The sequence below is a fragment of the Cucumis melo genome, chromosome 1 (genome assembly GCF_025177605.1).
Source record: "Cucumis melo cultivar AY chromosome 1, USDA_Cmelo_AY_1.0, whole genome shotgun sequence".
Lineage (NCBI taxonomy): Eukaryota > Viridiplantae > Streptophyta > Magnoliopsida > Cucurbitales > Cucurbitaceae > Cucumis > Cucumis melo.
This window is the reverse complement of record NC_066857.1, coordinates 26,120,454-26,144,737: the sequence shown is the minus strand read 5'-3', so window position 1 is coordinate 26,144,737 and position 24,284 is coordinate 26,120,454. Positions and strand designations below refer to the sequence as shown.

Sequence of the window (24,284 nt, the reverse complement as noted above, 5' to 3'; positions counted from 1 at the left end):
AACCACTAAACAGAAACCCCTCTCGTGCCATTGAGAGGGTAGGGCCCTTTGTTCAAGTCTCGGAGACACCATTTAAGGGAACACTTATCTACTTACCCTAAAGGTGGGAAGGAGTGAATTCCATCTTGTGTGATTATGTTCCCAGCTCTCCACTCGGTATTGTCCCCAAAATGATAAGAATATTGAGTCGGCAATCTGGCCACTCTCACTCGTATAAATCAAAGGACAATCCCTCGCAAACAGGAGTTCATAATACACTCAGGATTAAGACTAAGTTACCTAGGTCATCCTAATGAAATAGCAATCCAACTAGTTAACGGAGTTACATCTAGTGATTACTATTTCGTGGTCCAGTCTTATGCAAACTCATTGCATAGGATACCCTCACTCGCATGTCACATACATGAACGCATTTGATCAATGTGTCTGTATCAAATACAAAGTGAGCCGTATCCATAGTGTTAACAGGATAAGGTACCCAACCTTAACCCTATACTATAGACTCTTTAAGCTGATCTTGAACATTAATCCCTGTATGTCTCTACATACTGTTCAAGACTCATCAAACAGCTTAGGATGTTAGTTTATTGGATTTGGGTTATTAAGACAAAACTAATAAAATAATCAATAACACTTATTGAAATTAAATAATAAAATACTTTATTAATGACGGTCAATTGATTATATTTACTATCTACGAGTTTTAGGACATAAAACCCAACATAAACATCAATAGAATCACTCCAAATGGATTAGCAGGGGTACCAATTTCATTTCGAAATAAATAGTGAAAGTTTGGAATGTGTGAGACGTGTGCGAGATACGTGCGAGATGTGTGCAAGATGTGTGCGAGATACGTGCGAGATAAACCATGAAGGCCTAAGAGACTTACTAAACATGCATAGAATCACTCTAAATGGATTATGAGGTGTACTAATTTGATTTTAAAATAAATAGTGAAAGTTTGGAAGGTGCGAGATATGTGCGAGATAAACCATGAGGGGCTAATACAAACTAAACATGCATAGAACAATACAAACTAATGCATATAAACATGCATAGAATCACTCCAAATGGATTAAAGTGATCAAAGTGAAAGCCAGAGTGGTTTGAGAAGCATCCATAGCGGCATGAAATTGCTCACAATATAAGACAATAATACACAATAGATAGAAAGCAATGTAGATAAAAAAAGCTCACTGCTAAATAAAAGAGCTTCAATTGCACTTCTAAGAGGTAGCCAATTCAGATTTAAAGAAGGGATCCCAAGAAAAAGAAGCAAAATGTCAACTATATTTAACTTCAATTCATTTCACTACCCATTTAACTTTCTAAGAACCTAAACCAAACTTTGACTAAACTAATTTCCAGCAAATAAGTCGATTCCAAAAAAGCCTAAACCAGATGGATGAAACTCACAACAAATACCTAAACCAAACATTTACAGCAAATAAATTAAAAATGGGTTAGAGATAAAACTCACTGAAATAAGAGAAAAGGCTCAAAGTTGATTTAATGGTTCGAAAAGGAGAAGCAACGAAATGCAATGGAGGACCAATGAACGGCAAGTGATGAACGATCGAAGTATCTTCGAAGAGAAGAGTGTAGGAATAGAGCGGAAAATTTCAAAAGCCAACAAAAGGTGATTTTTTTTTACTTGAGGTGTTCTACGCGAAAGAGAAGGGAAAGAGAAACAACTGTACGCGAAAGAGAAAGGAAAGCCAAAGCTGAAAGTTTTTACGTGGAAGAGAAGGGAAAGGGAAAGAGAAATTTAATGAAGGACATTTTTGTACATTCACACCTAAATTGTCCTAAAACTCTTTATTTTCAAAAACTATCCCAAAAGTCATTTAACCCTCCTTTTTTAAGTTATTTTTGGCAATTTCCCTTCTATCATTGATAAAAGATTGATGGACTTTTTATCACTATCTATCACTAATAGAAAGTTATATTATATCTGTATCATTGATAAAATTCTATCACTCTAGTTCATTTAAGTTATCCTTAATGTTTTAGAGATTACTTTTGTTGCATGCAAAAAGAACCCAAGGAAGAAAGTGATGATATTCATTCTCTATTGATAGACACTAATATCATTGTATGTGTTAGAATTAGTAGGGCTTTGTCGTTAGAGTATTTTTGGAAAGAATAATATAGAAGATTTTATTTCCTAAATCTTTCCTAAATTTTTTCCTTTCTTACTCCTATTGTATTCTATTTATTCTCTCCCTTTGTACCTATTGTATTCATTCATAAGAAAAATAATAAAAACTAAAGTATTGTGGTTTTTCTCCCGGTTCTCGGGTTTCCACATAAGCCTCGTGTTGGTGTTAATTGCTTTCAATATGGTATTGGAGCAGGTGGTCCAGGAAGGTCCTGTGTTCAAGCCCCTGCATTGTCGTTTCCTCCCCAATTAAAAATTAATTTTCACTTGGTTGGCTTTTCAAACATTTTAGCCCACAAGTGAGGTAAAATTGATTTTCACTTGTTGGGCCTTTCAAATATTTCAAGCCCACAAGTGAGGGGGAGTGTTGGTGATATATAATGAAATTTGCAATCAACCACCAACTTAAGCTTTTGGATGAATTGACAGTTTAATATGGTATTAGAGCAAAGAAATAACGAAACCGTAGAAACTAACCTAGAAGAAACCCAGATCAAAACTGAATCCGTCACTACCGCTGGCCCCTCGTTGGGATCGCTGTCGCTATGGAGAACTACTCTAAAACCTACAGAAATCGTTGATCTACCCAACGGGAGTGATTTCGCAGCCATATGCGCTGCCGTTTGACTAGAAACTGCCTCACGCATTAACGTCTTTCATCTCACCACCCAGCCCATTCCCCTTTACGCGCTGTCAGATGTCCAAGCGTCATACCCTTCTGGCCATCTGCATCCTCATGTGTCGCTTATGAACTCTGGACAACAACCCTCAACTGTAAATCTGTCAAATCTGTACAGTAAGCATCCGCTGTTTGTTGAATCTTTACAACAACCGTTGTTTTCTAGTAACGGGATCAATCAACCCCAGAACAGATCGAACATTGAAGCAGACGAGTCTTCAACAAATTCCAAACCAACCAAGTTACCGATGTATTCCAAGAACCCGGTAACTTCGTTCTCTAATTTACCGTCAAATTATATAACTGGCTTTTTGGGTTCGTCTACAGGAAATTTTTTGGGTGAAAAATTAAATGGGCAAAATTATTTCTCTTGGTCCCAATCAATAAAGATGTTCCTCGAAGGTTGCCACCAGTTCGACTTCTTAACTGGAGAGACTGTACGTCCTCCAATAGGAGACGCCTTGGAACGACTCTGGAAAGGGGAGGACTCACTTATTCGATCTATGCTGATTAATAGTATGGAATCATAGATTGGCAAGCCTCTACTATATGCAGCACAACAAAAGATTTGTGGGATACAACTTAGACCCTTTACTCAAAATGATAGAATACCTCTCGGTTGTATACACTACGAAAACAGGTCGATAATTGCAAACAAGGGACCCTAGACGTTACTACCTATTTTAACAAGCTCTCTCTCCTCTAGCAAGAGATGGATTTGTGCAGAGAGACAGTTTGGGACACACTAAATGACAATACACAATATGCTAAACTTGAAGAGGCTGATTGTGTTTATGACTTCCTTGCAGGACTTCATCCCAAAATTGATACTGTTTGTGGTCGTATACTCGGACAAAGACCTCTTTTTTCCTTAATGGAAGTGTGTTTTGAAGCCTGCCTGGAAGAGGATCACACTAATACCATGGGTGTATTGATCACCCCTACCATTGACTCCGCTGCCTTTAGCGTTTGGTCCTCAAATCATGATAGTGACAAGAATAACGGAAGTCAATCCCTATGTGTGAGCACTGCAAAAAACAACGGCACACAAGGATCAGTGTTGGAAACTCCATGGTCGTCCCTTAGGAGGTAAGAAACGGTCCTCCAACGAAAAACAGAACTCAGGACGTGCCTACATTAGTGAGACTACCTCTGCCAGCACTTCTCAATCAACTGGTCCTACTGCAAGCCAGACCAAGACTCCGACTCTGGGTGTCATTTCTTAGTCTCTTAGGCTTATTAGCGTTGATGGAAAGAATCCCTGGATGTTAGACTCGGGGGCTACAGATCACTTGACAGGTTCTTTGGAACACTTTATCTCGTATGTCCCGTGTGCTGGTAATGAAAAAATTCGAATAGCCGACGACTCTCTAGCTCCGATCCCTGGCAAAGGAAAAATAGTTCCATTTGACGGTTTTGTTGTCCAGAATGTTTTGCATGTCCCTAAACTGTCTTACAATTTGTTATCTATAAGCAAGAACACTCGTGAGTTGCATTGTGAAGCTATCTTCTTACCTGAATCGATTTATTTTTAGGACATGAGATCAGATAGGATGATTGGTACTGCCCGACATAGCAAGTGACTTTACATCCTTGATGATGATACCTCCTATAGTAGTTTCTCTAAGGTTGGTTTATTATCGTCCTACTTTAGCACTTCTGAACAAGATTGTATGTTGTGGCATTTTCAACTGGGCTACCCAAACTTTACATATATGCAATATTTATTTCCCCATCTTTTTTCTAAACTTGATGTCTCTTCTTTATCTTGTGATGTGTGTATCTGGGCTAAACAACACCGAGTCTCTTTTTTCTTACAACCATATATACCTACACAACTGGTTACCCTCATCCATAGTGACGTTTGAGGTCCCTCCAAGGTCACCACCTCATCAGGAAAGCGGTGGTTTGTAACTTTCATCAATGACCATACCCGTCTTACCTGGATCTACCTTATCATTGATAAATCCGAGATTTCATTCATTTTCCAAAACTCCTATCATACTATTGAAACACAATTCCATACAAAAATTGCAATTATTCAAAGTGATAATGGTCGGGAATTCCAAAAACCATAACCTTAGTGAATTTCTAGCCTCCAAGGGGATTATTCACCAAACCTCGTGTACCTACACTCCTCAACAAAATGGAGTGGCCGAACGAAAAAACTCCTCTACTCATCTTGAAATTCTTATATCCTCCACCTTCAGACTCCCTTAGATTGTCTTAAGGAGTTTTACCCCTCTACTCGTCTTGTTTCTGAGGTTCCTCCTCGTGTGTTTGGGTGTATCGCTTATGTCAATAATTTTGGCCCTAATCAGACCAAATTTACCCATCGAGCTCAAGCTTGTATTTTTGTTGGGCATCCCCTTCACCAGCGCGATTATAAATGTTTTTACTCACCGTCTAAAAAATACTTTGTCACTATGGATGTTACTTTATGTGAGAACCGACTCTACTTTCTCATTAGCCATCTTCAGGGGGAGAGAGTTAGTGAAGAGTCTAACAGCACCTTTGAATTTATTGAACCTACTCTTAGTACCGTATCTGACATTGATCCTCATCCCATAATCCTACCCATAAACCAAGTCTTTGGAAAACATATTACAGGAGGAATCTCAGAAAGGAAGTTGGGTCCCCTACTAGTCAATCGCTGGCTCCAGTCCAAGACTTCAAACCTCCTTAAGACCAAAGAATAGAAAACCCTACAGAACCTTGTACTAATAATACGATGAGTGAGAATGACAGGTCCGATGTTACTGTTCTTGAAAATGTGGAAGAAAAGAACCGTGGTGATGAGACTGAGGTTAAAATAGAAACCAGTAACAATGAAGCTGAACAGGGTCATAGAAGGAAACTTGATGAGTATAATCCCTCTCTTAACATTCCCATTGCTTTGAGAAAATGTACCAGGTCCTACATTAAACCTCCCATTTGCAACTATGTTTCCTATGATAATCTCTCTCCACAGTTAAAAGCGTTTACAACAAGCCTTGACTCTACCATAATACCGAAAAATATCTACACTGCTCTAGAGTGTCTTGAATGAAAAAATGCTGTTATGGAAGAGATGAAGGCTCTTGAAAAGAATAGAACTTGGGAGATCTGTGCTCTACCCAATGGACATAAAACTGTAGGATGCAAATGGTGTTCTATCTCAAATACAAAGAAGATGGTACGCTTGATAGACACAAGACAAGGTTGGTTCCAAAGGGATTTACTCAGACCTATGGTATTAACTATTTAGAAACTTTTTCTCTAGTTGCTATGTTGAATACTGTTAGAGTCCTGCTATCTGTTATTGTGAACAAAGATTGGCCTCTATACTAGTTGGATGTTAAGAATGCTTTTTGAATGGAGTCCTTGTGGAGGAAGTCTACATGAGCCTCCAGCTAGGATTTGAAGCCCAATTTGGTCAGCAGGGGTGTACACTCAAGAAATTCCTATATGGCCTGAAATAGTCTCCAAGAGCATGGTTTGACAGATTCACTACCTTTTTCAAGTCCCAAGGGTACAGTCAAGGGTACTCTGTATTGGGCATGTGCTCTATTTTATAATATTCATATGTTTATTGTACTCATATGCATTATTCTCTCTTATGGTGAAATTCAAACATTTTCATCCCACTAGGAGTTTTAGTCCAAGTGAGAGTTTGTTTGAATTTATGTCCCAAAACTTGTAGTTTGTAATCATATTCTATTCAATAAAGTCATTATTGAGAAATTGAATACTATAATCTTAAATTCAATAAATTAAGATCCCAATGCTACTTTGATTAAACTTGAACTTTATGTAGAGACATAAATATGGATTAAGTTCAAGTAAATAACCTAAATAGTCTATAGTATATAAATAAAGGTTGGGTGCCTTATTCAGAGATACTATGGATGCGGCCCACTTTGTAGTTAATAAAAATGATGTAATCCTGAATCGTTCATGTAGAGACATGAAAGTGGAGGCATCCTATGTAAAAGGTTTACATAAGACAGAACCATGAGATAGTCACTTTTACGTTATAACGCTGTTTACTGTTTAAATCTGACTATCTCGATTATTGATGACTTAGGTAACTTAATCTTAATCCTGAGCTAACTAAGAACTCCTGTTCACACGAGATTATCCTTAGGTCTGCATAGGTGATGGCAACTCATTAGCGTTGGTTCAATAAGCCTCTCATTTTAGGGATAAGATTGTGTGGATAGTTGGGAACATAGGGTGCAAGACAGAATTCACTCTTACCCGTTTTAGGGATAGTAAATAGGTTATTCCCTTAAAGACTGAACTCAAGTCTTGAACAAAGGGGCCCTACTCTTTCATTGGTCTGAGAGGGATTCGGTTTATAGGTCGGACCTTAAACCAATTGTTCAATAGTGGATCAGTGGGACTTAAGGAACAAGATGTAGTCTTGGGGTAAAATGGTATTTTGACCCAGCCAAGGTTATGAACAACCTGTGAAGGATTAACTTATTGATCATGGTTATATCAAATGGACACAAATATATCTATAGTGAGGGGAGTGCAACTACGGGACTTTAGTGAAATGACCCGTTAATTAACGAATGTAATTTACTCGGTATAAAAGAGTTTAGTTTGTTAATCTCGGATCGTTGGAGCCTATGATCTATAGGTCCATTAAGTTCCCTTGCTAGCTCATATGGAATAAACTTAGAACAGTATGATGGAATGAGTCGAATTGTTTGAACTAGGAGATGAGAGAGAAACCGACAAGTATATGTGATATAGCCATCGGTTTTAGATTACTAATAGAGCTTTATGCTTAAATAAGATTTAAATATTAAAGATATGAATGTGGATTCATGTCCAGAAGCTCGAAAAAGATGAAAATAGTCAAAGTTGTAAAAAGTCAAAATGTTGACTTTTGACTTTAAAAGGTAAACTTTGACCGACAATATATACAAATGTGATTTGAATCTTGAGAAAATAAATACGGACTCATTCTCGGAAGGTCAAAATTAGGCAAGACGGACAAAATTGTAAAAAGTCAAAATGTTGACTTTTTGTTTGAAAAGTCAAAGTTTGACTTTTACCAAATGACAATTTTACCCTTTGACTAAAGTTAGTGGGAAAATCCAAAATTTTTTTAGATAAACCCACTAACTATAGTGGGCTAGGTATTAGCAAACTATAAAGACATTAGGGTAATTATAATAGGTAGCAATTTTTAGAATAATTATTAAGTATATAGCAATATTTTAAAAAAATTGCAAATATAGCAAAATCTATCGGTGATAGGCTTCTATCGTTGATAGATTCTTATGGTTTATCAGTGATAGACCAACATTTACTACATAGTCTATCAATGATAGACTCCTATCATTGATAGATTTTGACAGATTTTGCTATATTTGCAATTTTTTTAAAATGTTGTTATATACTTAATTATTTTGAATATAATTGCTACATTTGCAACTATCCAAGACATTAAGCCCACTAATGGTTAGTGAGTTATGTGTTGTTGGCCCATGTGTTTGCATGCACATGTAACCTTGCATGAAAAGTCTCTATAAATTGAGCTTTTAGGACCTGAAGGAAAAAGGTTGGCTTATTTTCTAAATAACAAAATTGGGCTGATTTTTCCTAAAAAATCAAACGCAATCCATTTCCATATTTTTCCATCTTTCTTTCTCTCTCACGTTTTCCTTCATCCAACGGGTCCCACAACCCGGTTCTGAGTCTAGAGAATGAGAGGTCAACCCTAGTGGTGGTTCAAGCATTAATAGGAGCTTCAAACGTAAGTTTTTCCTAAAAACCCTAATTTTAACTTTTTTTAGTTTAAGGTTATTTTGTTAATTATTTGCAATTAGAGTAATTATCCGATCCTGTTTCCGCTGAATTTGTATGCTTTTCCATCACTTTGACCATACTTTATTTACAAAGGTTTCCAAGACAGGGAAGATTGATGTTCTAATAGTTTATGTGGATGACATTATTGTTTTGACTGGAGATGATCAAACAGAAATCAGTCAACTAAAGTAGAGAATGGGTGATGAATTTGAAATTAAGGATTTGGGAAATCTGAAATATTTCATTGGAATGGAGGTGGCTAGATCTAAAGAAGATATCCTCGTGTCTTAGAGAAAATACACCATTGATTTGCTAACCGATACATGTATGTTGGATGTCGTCCTGCTGATACTCCTATTGAGTTCAACTATAAACTAGGAAACTCTGATGATCAAGTTCCAATTGATAAAGAACAATATCAGCGCCTTGTAGGTAAATTAATTTACTTATCCCATACTTGTTCTGATATTTTCTTTGCTATGAGTGTTGTTAACCAGTTTATGAAGACTTCTTATGAGAAACATATGGAAGCTGTTAACAAAATTTTGAGATACTTGAAAAATACACCTGGTAAAGGATTGATGTTTAGAAAAAAAAATAGAAAGACCATTGAGGTATATACTGACTCGGATTGGACAGGATCTGTTGTTGACAGAAAATCTACATCCGATTATTGTACCTTTGTTTGGGGCAATCGTGTAACTTGGAGGAATAAGAAGCAAAGTGTTGTGGCCAGAAACAATGCTGAGGCTGAATACAGAGCTATGAGTTTGGGAATATGTGAAGAAATTTAGCTCCAGAAAGTCTTGTTAGATCTTCATCAGGAATGTGAGACACCATTGAAGCTTTTTTGTAATAATAAAGTCGCTATTAGTATTGCTAACAACCCAGTTCAACATGATAGAACTAAACATGTTGAGATTGATCAACATTTCATCAAAGAAAGACTTGACAGTGGAAGCATTTGCATTATGTACATTCCTTCGAGCCAACAGGTTGTTGATGTTCTCACCAAGGGGCTTCTCAGACCACACTTCGACCTTTGTGTTAGTAAGTTAGGACTCATTAATATTTACATTCTAACTTGAGGGGGCGTGTTAGAATTAGTAGGGCTTTGCCCTTAGAGTATTTTTTTTTGGAAAGAATAATATATAAGACTTTATTTCCTAAATCTTTCTTAATTTTTTTTCTTTCTTACTCCTATTGTATTTTATTATTCTCTCCCTTTGTACATATTGTATTCATTCATAAGAAAAATAATAAAAACTAAAGTATCGTGATTTTTCTTCCGGTTCTCGAGTTTCCACGTAAGCCTCGTGTTGGTGTTAATTGCTTTCAATAGTATGTGATAGTGATTATATTCTGTTACTCTCTATCACCAATAGACGGTGATATGTTCTATTAGTTGGTCTATCATTTGACCTTCCATGGCCTACTATTGTCATTTTAATTAATATGTTTTTGCAAAAAGTTTAAGAAAAGAAAAAGAAATTCGATGAGGTGTTGAGTGAAATTGAAAAAAAAAAAAGAATTAACTTGTGAATTAACTGGGTTGTTGAATCAAAATTGAAAATAGAAAACAGTTGAAAGGCAATTAGGTGACAAAAAGAAATTGTAAATTTGAAAAGAAGAAAAAGGAAAAAAGGAAAAAAAAACAGAGAAGAAAATTTGTTGAACAAGACTGGTTGGAAGAAGATAAAGATTAAGATGTAGAAGTGGGCTTTGAGTGTTCTTGGAATTTCAGGTATGGTGTAGTTGAAATGCTAGGTAATTAAGTCGAAAATTTTACTATTTTTTTACGAAAATTTTCATAAATAGAACAAACCAGTAAAATATTTACGGTCCATGTAATAAAGTCCATATAATTAGTCATTTTAAAAATATTCCAGGTTTGTCTTTTTTTTATCGTCTTTCTTCTCTTTTTCTTCTGCGATTTTTTTTTTGTTTTTTATCGTCTTTCTTCTTTTCTCTTTTTTTTTTTCAGACTGTCATTTAGTTGAAGATAGTGTACAAATATAAAAGATCTATATTTTTTCAAAATTTTATTTGGTTGTTCAAGATTGTGTACTAAATATAAAAGACTTGAAAAAAACGTCGATTAGATTTGAGTAGCAAAATATAAACGATCATGTTCAAAAAATAGCCAAATCTAAACGATTGTGTACAAAAAAATCCTAAAAAATCATTTAGATTGGGTAGCCAAATCTAAAAGATCATGTACCAAATAATATTTAAAAAAATAAACGATCGTGTAAACAAATCTAAGCGATCGTGTATCAAAAAATCATGAAAAAAAATCATTTAATCAAATCTAAACGATTATGTAACCAAATTAAATGATCGTGGACAAAAATTGAAAAATAAATCGTTTAAATTTGGCTATCTAAATCTAAACGATCGTGTATGAAACAATAGCTAAATCTAAACGATCGCATATGAAACAATAACCAAATCTAAACGATCGTACCAAATATATTACGCGCGTTATTGACAACATGGTTGACGGAGCATTTTTTGCATTTTCCATTGTGGGCCTGTGGGCCTTTTCCATCTCTGGAATGTTCTATACAATGTAAATATTTTGCCGCTTTGTTATATTTTTTAAAACACTCCTCTTTTTAAAAATAGTTTTAGCTTATAGTTCTATTTTTGAAAATTTCTCTTAAAAATTCAAAACTTTAATTTATTTTAAATAAGAAAATAATTAAAAAAATAGGATGAGAAACTTTTCCCCAAGGGGACTCGATCCTCAAACGAGGATTCCCAACCTTGACCTTGACTCCCCAAAATGGGGAATGGTGTGGGGACGAGGATGGGGGATCCTCACGAGGAGGGGGATTGGGAGTGTCCTCCCGTCTCGTCTCGGCCTTATTGCAAATCCTACTTAAATGTTAGTGTTCTCCAATGAACAACCTGCTTATGATCCAACTAATAAATAGAAATTACTCTCATGCCTTAGAAAATGTGTATGACCCTTTGTTTAAGTCCCAAACATACCATTTAAGGGAACACTCATCTATTTACACTAAAGCCACAATGGGTGAATTTTATCTTGTGTAATTATATTTCTAGCTAAGGGTGTAAATGGGTTGGGTTGTCAGATTGTATTGTTTTTTTTTTTTAATGATAACTTTCAAATTTAAGCAATCGTGTAGATCATGATCCACGATCTCGAGCCTTAGTTGCACTGAGCTACACCACGATGAAAGAATTATAAGATTGGGATTAATAAATCGTGCAACTAAGGCTCGAGATCGTGGATCATGATCTACACGATTGCTTAAATTTGAAAGTTATCATTAAAAAAAAAAACAATACAATCTGACAACCCAATCCATTTACACCCTTAGCTAGAAATATAATTACACAAGATAAAATTCACCCATTGTGGCTTTAGTGTAAATAGATGAGTGTTCCCTTAAATGGTATGTTTGGGACTTAAACAAAGGGTCATACACATTTTCTAAGGCATGAGAGTAATTTCTATTTATTAGTTGGATCATAAGCAGGTTGTTCATTGGAGAACACTAACATTTAAGTAGGATTTGCAATAAGGCCGAGACGAGACGGGAGGACACTCCCAATCCCCCTCCTCGTGAGGATTCCCCATCCTCGTCCCCACACCATTCCCCATTTTGGGGAGTCAAGGTCAAGGTTGGGAATCCTCGTTTGAGGATCGAGTCCCCTTGGGGAAAAGTTTCTCATCCTATTTTTTTAATTATTTTCTTATTTAAAATAAATTAAAGTTTTGAATTTTTAAGAGAAATTTTCAAAAATAGAACTATAAGCTAAAACTATTTTTAAAAAGAGGGGTGTTTTAAAAAATATAACAAAGCGGCAAAATATTTACATTGTATAGAACATTCCAGAGATGGAAAAGGCCCACAGGCCCACAATGGAAAATGCAAAAAATGCTCCGTCAACCATGTTGTCAATAACGCGCGTAATATATTTGATACGATCGTTTAGATTTGGTTATTGTTTCATATGCGATCGTTTAGATTTAGCTATTGTTTCATACACGATCGTTTAGATTTAGATAGCCAAATTTAAACGATTTATTTTTCAATTATTGTCCACGATCATTTAATTTGGTTACATAATCGTTTAGATTTGATTAAATGATTTTTTTTCATGATTTTTTGATACACGATCGCTTAGATTTGTTTACACGATCGTTATTTTTTTAAATATTATTTGGTACATGATCTTTTAGATTTGGCTACCAAATCTAAATGATTTTTTAGGATTTTTTTGTACACGATCGTTTAGATTTGGCTATTTTTTGAACATGATCGTTTATATTTGGCTACTCAAATCTAAACGACGTTTTTTTCAAGTCTTTTATATTTAGTACACAATCTTGAACAACCAAATAGAATTTTGAAAAAATATAGATCTTTTATATTTGTACACTATCTTCAACTAAATGACAGTCTGAAAAAAAAAAGAGAAAAGAAGAAAGACGATAAAAAACAAAAAAAAAAATCGCAGAAGAAAAAGAGAAGAAAGACGATAAAAAAAAGACAAACCTGGAATATTTTTAAAATGACTAATTATATGGACTTTATTACATGGACCGTAAATATTTTACTGGTTTGTTCTATTTATGAAAATTTTCGTAAAAAAATAGTAAAATTTTCGACTTAATTACCTAGCATTTCAACTACACCATACCTGAAATTCCAAGAACACTCAAAGCCCACTTCTACATCTTAATCTTTATCTTCTTCCAACCAGTCTTGTTCAACAAATTTTCTTCTCTGTTTTTTTTTCCTTTTTTCCTTTTTCTTCTTTTCAAATTTACAATTTCTTTTTGTCACCTAATTGCCTTTCAACTGTTTTCTATTTTCAATTTTGATTCAACAACCCAGTTAATTCACAAGTTAATTCTTTTTTTTTTTTTTTCTGAGCTACACCACGATGAAAGAATTATAAGACTCATTCATTTTATCTTGGATGTACAATGCCCCGGGATGAAAAAATTCTTCCTTTAGTTAATTGGATCGATCTTGGGGTTTAGTGCCACCGAGATGGCTCAAGATGAAGAAAATTTTCCTTTATTTTATTTGATCTCAAGCATACATTGCTTAGAGATGCCTGGGGATGAAAGACTTCTACCTTTAGTTATTTAATCTCGGGACCTTAATTGTATTGAGATGGTTCGGGATTAATAAATCGCAAAGAAGATATAAATTTCACTTATAATATATATATATATATATATATATATATATATATATATATATATATATATATATATATATATATATATATATATATATATATATATATCATATAGGTCGAGTTGGATTAGGTTGAACTGAATTTTTCAACCCCTAACCCAAGACCTAACCTAACTCGCAAAAAACCAAAATCTCCAAACCCAACCCAACTCATATGATATGGGTTAGGTAGTCCAGGTTGTCGAGTTATTCGGGTTATTCTTACATCTCTATTTCTAGTTCCCCACTCGATCTTGTCTTTAAAATGATAGGCTTATTGAGTTAACAATTTACCTACTCTCACTCATACTAGTCAAAGGATAATCTCTCGTGAACAAAAGTTCATAATACACTCAAGTTAACTATGTTGCCTAAGGTCATCCTAATGGAATAGAAACCTAAATAGGCAACGAAGTTATATTTAGTGGTCACTATTTCGTGGTTTAGTCATATGCAAACTACAAGCGTGTCGCCTACATGAACACATTGGATCATTACGTTTGTATTAAATATAAAATGAGCCATATTTATATATAGTGTTACTAGGATATCCTTATCTTTACATTATTGACTCTTTAATTGTATCTCGAGAACATTAATTGTCTCCACATACAATTCAAAACTTATAATGGAGCTTAAGATATTAGTTTATTGAATTTAGGTCATTAACAGAAAACTAATAAAATAATCTATCACACTTGTTGAAATTACGATAATAATAATTTATTAACGGCGATTAATGAATTATATTTGACAAAATACTTAAACACTTCTTTATGATAGTAGAGGCATTCTTCACTTTTCCTTTGAGATTTTGATGTACCTCCATTTGAACTTTTATTCGACTTTTTATTAGATCTGCCTCCGGTAACAAGTGCCCTTCTTGAGTATAAGTTCTCTAGAACTCAGAGCATTTAGAACAATATCCATAGTCAGACTAACCCTACCATATCTGATTGTCATTTTAATTTCATTTTACGACTCAGATAAAAAATTGAGCACTAATATTGGTTTGTTTTCATCGGACATCTTCTCTTCTCTATTACTTGGATAAATTAATATACGGTTGAAATCATCTAGATTATGTTCTACCTCTTTATTTGCATCCATCTTAAATCAAAAGAATCTTTCCTTAATATAAAGCTTATTAGCAAGAGATTCAGTGAGATATATATGACATCTAACTCAGCTCATACCTCTTCTCTGCTGTCTTAGCCTCTGGAATATGTCTCAACACATTTTCTGCAAGATACAAAATAATCGTGCCGAAGGCTATCTCTTTCATCTCTTTGATTCCTTTAGCTGTTAATGTTGCTGAAGGGAGTAACGGAATCATCAATGGCTTTTGCTTTCTTCAATTGCACAAGCAGAGCCTTGATCTTCTTCTTCCAAAGGGAAAAATCTTCTTTGCCATCAAACCTCTCATCTCAAACTTGGCAGCCATGAGTACTTCGCACAACAAACTCAGACTCCCAAATATGAAACTCTAATACTAATTTGTTGATTTAAGATGCTGAAAACAAGTAATAACACCCAGAAATTTTATCAAACAAATAGACAAATAAAACGTAAAAAAAAAGAAGAAACACAAAGAAGTTATAGTGGTTGGATCTCAGTGTGAGATGTAGATCCACTTTTCAAAGTTGGAAACTTTTCTTTTACTGATTTTTATTCAAAATTACAGAGAATGAATACATAAGAACTCACTCAAATTCTCACCTCATATCGGAATGATCACACAAGACGAAAACCCAGCAAAAGATGCTCTTAAAACGAAATCTCTTCTATTCACTCACTCTTGCCCTTTTTTCGTGTGTTAACGCTGATGAATTCTTATATAAGGCTTCAAATAACTAACTTTGATGCCAAATTTCTGCTTCCAGCTCATCAATCTTGGACTAAGGCCTGGAGAATCTGTTTGGTGGATCCAACAAACAATTCTAGGCCCAAATAGGAGACATTTTGTGAAGCCCCCTTAGCCTTCTAATTGAAATATACATGCGGTCAAACCATACCAATTACCAAATACAAATACTGATGTATACAAAAGCAAACTAGGTTAGTTGCAGTATACACTAGCAAAAATAATAGAATTGGATTGGTAAGAAGGATGAGGGCGAACTCGCAACTTTAGGTCAAGGTACAAAGAAAATACCACAAAATAAGAGAAAAAAAATGACAAAACCAACGAAACAGAAAGACATAAAACATACATGACTCAAAAGAAAAGGTATTTGTATCCACCAAAAGAACTCCTAAACAACTTAAACGACCCATATATTCAATATCAATTACATGCATATCCTCCAATAATTGCTTCCTCTATTTATTATTATAGCTATTGTTATTGCTTGTCTATTTGATTTCTCGAACGCCTATCATTCTCTTAATTACTTTCTTTTAGGGGAAAAGGAATTGAGTTCCTCCCAATGGATAAGGACGATGAGTATGTCAAAATAGTTGAGATTTGTAGAGTTGCTCATTTACCTTCTCCAAATGCATCTAAGCTTCTTCCTTTCACATTCTTTGATATAATTATCCTTCCATATCCTCCGGCCACCTCTCACCTTTACTTCTACCAGAACTCAATTAATATTATTAATGTTCTGCCAAACTTCAAACACTCACTTCCTCTCATACTCACGATCACTCACTACCTTCCGCTTGCTGGCAACCTTATTTGGCCCCAACTCTCCCACAAGCCTATCATCCAGTTTCTCGAAAGGCGACACCGTTTCCCTTACCGTTGCTGAGTCATCTGACCTCGACTTTCTCTACCTCACTGGTGGCGGCTTTCGTCTAGAAGCCAACTATCATCGTCTTGTACCAACGTTATCTATGGCTGGTGATCGTGTTTCTGCCAGGGCTCTCCAACTCACCATTTTCCCAAATGAAGGTTTCTCCATTGGAATAACTACTCACCATGTTGTTGTAGGTGGCAACAGTTCAACTTCCTTTGTCAAATCATGGGCTTAGGTCTGCAAGAACAATCTTAACCTCATCCAACCATCTTCCATTCCATTCTATGACAGAACCACGGTTGTTAACTCCACGGCTCACCTTGAGCCAACAAGCTTGAATAGAAGCTTAAATCTACCTTCATTCGAGCCTTAACCAGACTCGTTTTGACGCACTTTAAAATTGACACGTCCAGATCTACAAAAGCTCAAGAATTTGATCATAAAGCATCAAGAAATTGGTAATAAGCGTGAACCCAAGTTTTACATGTCTTCTATTACAGTAACATTAACTTACTGAATGGTATGTACTGGCAAGTTCGAGGGTCTAAGCCATGGAAACATGAACTATCATTGATAAAAGGTGATAGCCAGCGTTATCGATTATATCAACCCGTAACATATATCTTAAATTAAAAGCTATTATTGACCGCATCTATTAGTGATAACAACATAGAACATGTATCAATTATTACTAATGATAGCTTTCAATTTAAGAAAATTGAGGAAAAAACTTGTAATGGTGACAATTTATTACTGATAATAGCTATTAGTGATAACAAACGATAACAACTATGAGTGATACTCACAAATTGTAGCTATTAGTAATAGTTTTCAACGTAAAAAAAATCGAGAAAATGTGTGAAATAATCATTTCTCAAATAGAAAATTATCGTTGATGGCATATATTAGTGATGATTTTTAATTTGAGAAATTCGACAAAAAACACCCAAAATGGTGATTAGTCGTGGATTCTTTTAACTATTTTTGTGCTATATATACAATTATTTTATCTGTGTGCTATATATGCCATTATATTATGTTTTTTTTTACCATTTATGCAACCACCCTTTAAGGTTTAAATGTTTCACCAATAGAAAATTAAAGACTAAGAAGATTATCTATAAACAATATTTTAAAAAACGAAAAATGCATAAACTGGTACGAAAATATCAAGAGAGCTTGTTTGAGAGTGTCTAAGAATTCTAAGAAATGGCTAGAGAGAGCTTAGAGAGAGATGAGAGAAGATGGGAAAGTCAAGAAAACTTTTTTGTTTTTTTTTGAGTGATGAAGAAGAAGTAAACAAAATTTTCTTACCATTTAAGGGCATTTTGGACTTTTTATACCCTACTTTTGTCTAAAACTCAAAATGAAAAAAAAAACAATACCCAAAACATATATCCCTCACAGTTGGTCTATTTTTGGTAACGAGCAATATGCAAGTCTAGTATTATTTGAGGTTGCCTGTTAGTGTATATTTGATTCATAAAGATTAGAAAATGATGTTTTAATTTTGGTTTCTAATAGTCTTATGGATTGAATTTGACTGTAAATTGACTAGCAACAAAAAATAACGTGACAATAAAGTGGCAATCGCTTCAATAATTATACATTAGTTTAGGTTAATTATTTAATTTGGATTATTTCCTTCTTCAGCACCTCTCCCTCCCAATGGTAATTTCTTCTCTCCTTCCAGGGTGTGTACTTTTATCAACGTCTAATCCACCAAGCCCACATGTTCCCTCTTGTTTGTGTTTACAATGTTTTAACTTCACCATTATACCATAAAACTTTAATTATATATGTATAAAACAGTAAATATCAACATATTTGATCGAGATAATTTCGTGATAATCAGTTTTTTAAAGAATTGTGTTTCTTTTTAATTTAGAACCTGGTTTGCTTTCTTGATAAAAAAGAAAAGGAACTACTTTATGAAGTAGAGAAAGGGTACATCTCTAGAATTTTCTCTTCAATCGAGATGTATTTAATTGGAGAATTATCTTTTACTATACTGAAAAATAGAATAGCAACTAATGAACCTAAGCAACATTAATGATGATATTCAACTTAAAATTAGTCTAGCATGAACAACTCAAAATTGAATTAATTGGGAGGAGAAGGGGCTTTCTACAAAAGTAACAATACATTTGGTTCCCCCTTTGTCATTATCGCTCACCATTGCTATTCTTTGAAGATTCATCACCCACCACCACTCCATAGCCATCCTCTCGTCATTTACCATCTGCTAAATTTTTGTTCACAAATGTGGGAAATGCTCTCAATTTTGTAAGAAATAATAGATCAAAGAATCATTCCCTTAGATAAGGAAGACGACAACCTCACGACTCTTTTTGTTTTTGTTCCCTGTCGTTTTTACGAAATGACTCGTACATTGGAAGAGAGTGGAGAGTTAGGCAAATATTAATAAATAAATAAATAAATAAATAAATAAAATTATTTTAAATAAGAGAACTTTTCAAAATATTTCCAGATTTAGTAAAATATATCACTAATCACGGTCTATTTGTGATGACAATGAAAGACTATTATTTATGTCTATCACGATACGAATAGACACAAATTGTAAAACCCGCATTATGAAGAAAAGAGGTTGCGAAGAAGGAAGCTATAGAAATTGCTAAGTACAACGTGTTTTGAAGTGAAGGAAGTTATAAAAATAACTAATAATGACGTGCTTTGAGGAAGGAGCATCCAATCTGGCTAGGCAACACGAGGAAGGGTAATACACATAATAAGGCTAGGTGATGCGCTAAGACAAGATAATGCAAGAAGGAAAGTTTAGTAAGTGTTTTGAGTTAGGTGAGGAAGAGCTAGGCAAAGAAACTAGTTAAGAGGGAAAGACAACAACAAACACTTAATTACCAATTCATTACAAGATGAGCGCTATGCGAAGAGGAGCTGGGGTTAAGTGTTAAAGTTGGATGGTTAGTTAGTTAAACCTGAGTTAAGTTAAAGTTAAACATGTTTAGATGAAAAATTAAATCAACACGTTAAGGCATTAAGTCAGGTGCTGGAAAGCTAAGATGAGTTTAAGGGTGAATAATCCAGTTTAGGGATTAATATAAACAGGCCTTGTGAGTTCAATAGAAGTTATAAAGAACTAAGGGGCTGTTTGGAAGAAAGGTTGAGTTATGGGGGTTAGGGTTATGATAAGATGTGTTTGGGGGAAGGGTTATGTGAGTAGGGCTATGATAGTGTAATGATAAGATGTGTTTCCGGAAAGAGTTATGTAGGTAGTGTTATGAAATTTATTTTATATATATCTATATATTTAATTTATATTACGAATCAGAGACACAAATTTCGTATATTTAATTTACCAAATCGTCCTAGTTTTCATAAAACAATTTGACTTAATTTCTTTAAATACGATGTTCATTTTCAACATTTTTTAAGTAGTTATGTGCGAATAATTTTTTTAAAAATTCATATTATAAATCCAATACACAAATTTTGTATATTTAGTTTATCGAATCGTCCTAGTTTTTGTAAAACAATTTGTCTTAATTTCTTTAACTACGAGGTTCATTTTCAACCTTTTTTAAGTAGTTACGTGTGAATAAATTATTTTTTTAAATTCATGTTCTAAGTCCAATGCACAAATTTTGTATATTTAATTTACCGAATCGTTCTAGTTTTCGTAAATCAATTTGCCTTAATTTATTTAACTACGACATTCATTTTCAACATTTTTAAGTATACGTTATGTTTCAATAAATTGGTTTTATGAATGTGACATGTAACCTGTAAACATGTAAATAAGTGCAAATAACAATTGAAAATACGAAGTACCATAAACAATGAGGTTGAGATTGATATCAAAATTTAATTAACTTCAATCAACTCTATTTTGAATTCATATCAATATATTTGTGAAATTAAAATTTTGATATCAATCTCATAATACAATAAGAGATTGATATCAAAATTTTAATTTCACAAATATATTGATATGTATTTGAACATAGAGTTGATTGAAGGTAATTAAATTAAAAATTTAATTGGCTAATCACAATAAATTACCTAATTCAAGAATAAAGGAAGAAATTAAAATTTTAATAATGTAATTGTATCAAATTCATGTTGGAATTTATATCCTAAAACTCGTACTTTGTAGTTTAAATAATATTCTATTCAATAAAATGGTTATTGAGTACTTATTAGTGAAAATAGAATACTTCAATCTTGAATCCAATAGACTTAGGTCCTTAGGCTTTCTAATGTAGACTTGAACTTTATGTAGGTATATAAATGTGAATCAAGTTCAAGTCTATAGCCCAAACGGTCTATAGTATATGAATAAGGTTGGGTGCCTTATTATGGAAACACTATGGTATGGCCCGCTCTGTAGTTAGTATAAACAAAGTGATCCTGTATCATTCATGTAGAGACATATGAGAGTGAGGGCATTTTATGTAAAGAGTTTACATAAGACTAGAACCATGAAATAGTCATTTTTAATTTCTAACATCATTGACTATATAAAACTGACTATTTCGTTTTTTGATGACCCAGCTAACTTAATTTTAATCCTAAGCTAACTATGAACTTCTATTCAAACGATATTATCCTTAAATCTGCATGGTTGAGGGCAACTCAACGGCGCTGACCCAACAAGCCTCCCGTTTTAGGGGTAAGATCAAGTGGATAGCTAAGGACATAGGGTGCAAGACAAAATTCACTCCTACCTACTTTAGGATTTGTAGACAAGTTGTTCCATTAAGACTAAATCCAAGTCTTGAACAAGGGGCCCCACCCCCTCATTGGCCCGAAAGGGATTTTGTTTATAGGTTGGACCTTAAACCAATTGTTCAATAGTGGATTAGTCGGACTTAAGGAACAAGATGTAATCTCGGGGGTAAAATGATATTTTCACCTAGTCGAGATTACGAACAACCTGTGAAGGATTAACTTATCGATCATGGTTATATCAGATGGACAGAAATATATCTATAGTTAGGGGAGTGCAACTACGGGACTTTAATGGAATAACCTGTTAGTTAACAAATGTTGATTAGCTTGGTCTAAAAAGGTTTAGCCAGTTAATCTCGTATCGTTGGAATCCATGATCTATAGGTCCATTAGGTTCCCCTACTAGCTCTATGGAATTAACTTAGAACAACATATTGGAATAATTCAAATTGTTTGAATTAGGTAAAGAGAGAGAAATTGACAAGTATATGTGATATAGTCATTGGTTATATGTGATATAGTCATTGGTTATAAAATATTCGAAAGCTAAAAATTGATGGAAATTGTCAAAGTTGTAAAAAGTCGAAGTGTTTACTATTTATTTTGAAAAGTCAAACTTTGATCGACTTTATATTCAAATATGATTTGAATTTCAGAAAAAGGAATTCAGATTCATGCTTAGGAGGTCGAAATTAGTCAGGACGAACAAAATGATAAAAATTCAAAATGTTTACTTTTGACTTTAAAAAGTTAAAGTTTGACTTTGACTTTGATGGTAAAATGACCAAAATTGTCCTTGGGCTAAGTTAGTGGGAAAATCCAATATTTTGTTGGATAAATTCACTAACACTTAGTGGGATAAGTGACTACATGAGATGTAGACACCTAGCCCACTAAGTTCCACTAAGTGAGTGGATTATTGGGTGTTCAGATTTAAGAAACTAAGTATTGAAGCAAAAAAAAAAAAAAAAAACATTAGAGAAACATGCAGCAGAAGACAAGGATCATGCTTAGCTTTACTCTCTATGCATCTAAACGATTTAGAAATTAACATGCTGTTCACTAAACGACAGACCAAAATGAAGAACATAGGAGGTAAACAATGAGCTTACCTTTGTAGTTCTCAACTTTTCTTCGTTCCAAAATTTTTTCTCTGTCTGAAGATCACGAGCAAAGGACAACCACTAAGTTGACCTACTAATCTCAGGACTAAGAACCGAGTTGTGAGACTCGTTTTTGTGAAGGAAACATTTAGAGAGATGGATGGAGGTAGGTATATCGTTTAGAGGATTTTCATCAGAATCATCATCTTCTCATTCTGCAAATGGAAGTTTATATATAGAAAAATTACATGCAAAATGCATGCAATTTATTTCATGAAATTTCAAAACCTAATTAATCCATTAACTATTAATGGAATTAGTGGCTTCTAAATTCATTATAAGCTGCTACATTTCCCACTAACATTTAGTTAATAAGTATATTAGTCAAAGGGCAATTTGGTCATTTAACCAATAAGTCAAAGTCAGACTTTGACTTTTCTTAGTCAAAAGTCAACTTTTTGATTTTTTTTTATTTTATCTGTCTTGACTAATTTCAACCTCTCGAGTATGAATCCGCATTCACTTTTCTAAAATTCAAATCATATTTGAATATAAATTCGGTCAAAGTTTCGTTTTTCATAGTGAAAAATCAACATGTTGACTTTTACAACTTTGACCATTTCAAAACTTTCCAATCTTCTAAATATGCATCCATATTCATTATTTAAATCATATTTAAACATAAAGCTTAATGTGTATATTTGCCGACTTATATCATATAAATTGATCGGTTTCTCTCTCTTTACCTAATTCGAACAATTCGAGTTATTCCAACATATTGTTCTTAGTTGAATCCATATGAGCTAGTAATATGTTTTCCAGGGAACTTGGTTTGTGGGTAAGATTATGAGATGAGGATCAACGTCAGATACGGTACTAGGAGTAGGTTCAATAAATTCAAAGGTGCTGGTAGACTCTTCAATCACACTCTCCCTCTGAAGATAGCTAACAGGAAAGTAGGGTCAGTTTTCACAGAAAGTAACATCCATAGTGACAAAGTATTTCTCTGACGGCAGGTGAAAACATTTATAACCGCGCTGGTGAAGGGGATATCCAACAAACCACTAGTAAAAATTTGGATTTTAACGACACTACAAATCAAAACATTGTGTCGTTAAAAATAAAAAAGGGGTAGGGTAGGAGTAAAATGTGTCGTTGAAAATAGAAGTGACACATTATTCATTGACACAATTCTATTGTCATAATTTAATTTTTCTTGACACATTTAAAGTGTCATTAATTAACGACAAATTTTTTGTGTCATTAATTAAATTTTGAAATAAAAAATAAAAAATTCAAATTTTTTCAATTTCCTCTTCACGCGACATTCAAAAAGAGTTCTACAATTTGCTCAACCTTTACTCTCTCTCCCTACCTAAGAACGGGAAACAATGTAACTCATCTCCAAATCTAAAAGACTGCCGTCAAACCCACTAATCTAACACCGTCGAACAAAAAAACATTATCTAAGGGACTGTCGTCGAACCCACCAATCTAAGAGACTACCGTCAAAGAATCTTGGCTGCTCCGATTTCTCTTCTCTCCCGGCTACTAGAAAAATGGGTTTTAATGACACTACTAATCAAGGTATTATGTCGTTGAAAATAAAAAAGATGGGGTGAGGTATAACTGTGTCGTCGAAAATTATTTATTGACACAATTTTATTTTTTTTGACACATTTAAAGCGTCGTTAATTATCAACAAATCATTGACATTCAAGGTCGTGAGTTCGAATCCCAGCCGGGCATATTCCTTTATCCCCATTTTCGAAAGGCTTCACGTGCTCACCTTCCCCACTCTTCAGCCAATCTACGTATGCCACGTGTCGTCTTCTCCTCACGTGGGGTCTTTGA

General features: G+C 34.1%; 1 long non-coding RNA gene across 1 annotated transcript; it reads right to left on the bottom strand.

Moving 5' to 3' along the window:
• Positions 1-14,884: 14,884 nt before the first annotated feature.
• Positions 14,885-17,200, bottom strand: LOC107991589 (uncharacterized). Its single transcript, XR_001763785.2, has 2 exons — positions 15,593-17,200; positions 14,885-15,386 (listed from the first exon to the last, which is right to left on the bottom strand). It is a non-coding gene; the product is annotated as an uncharacterized LOC107991589 (long non-coding RNA).
• Positions 17,201-24,284: the final 7,084 nt, after the last annotated feature.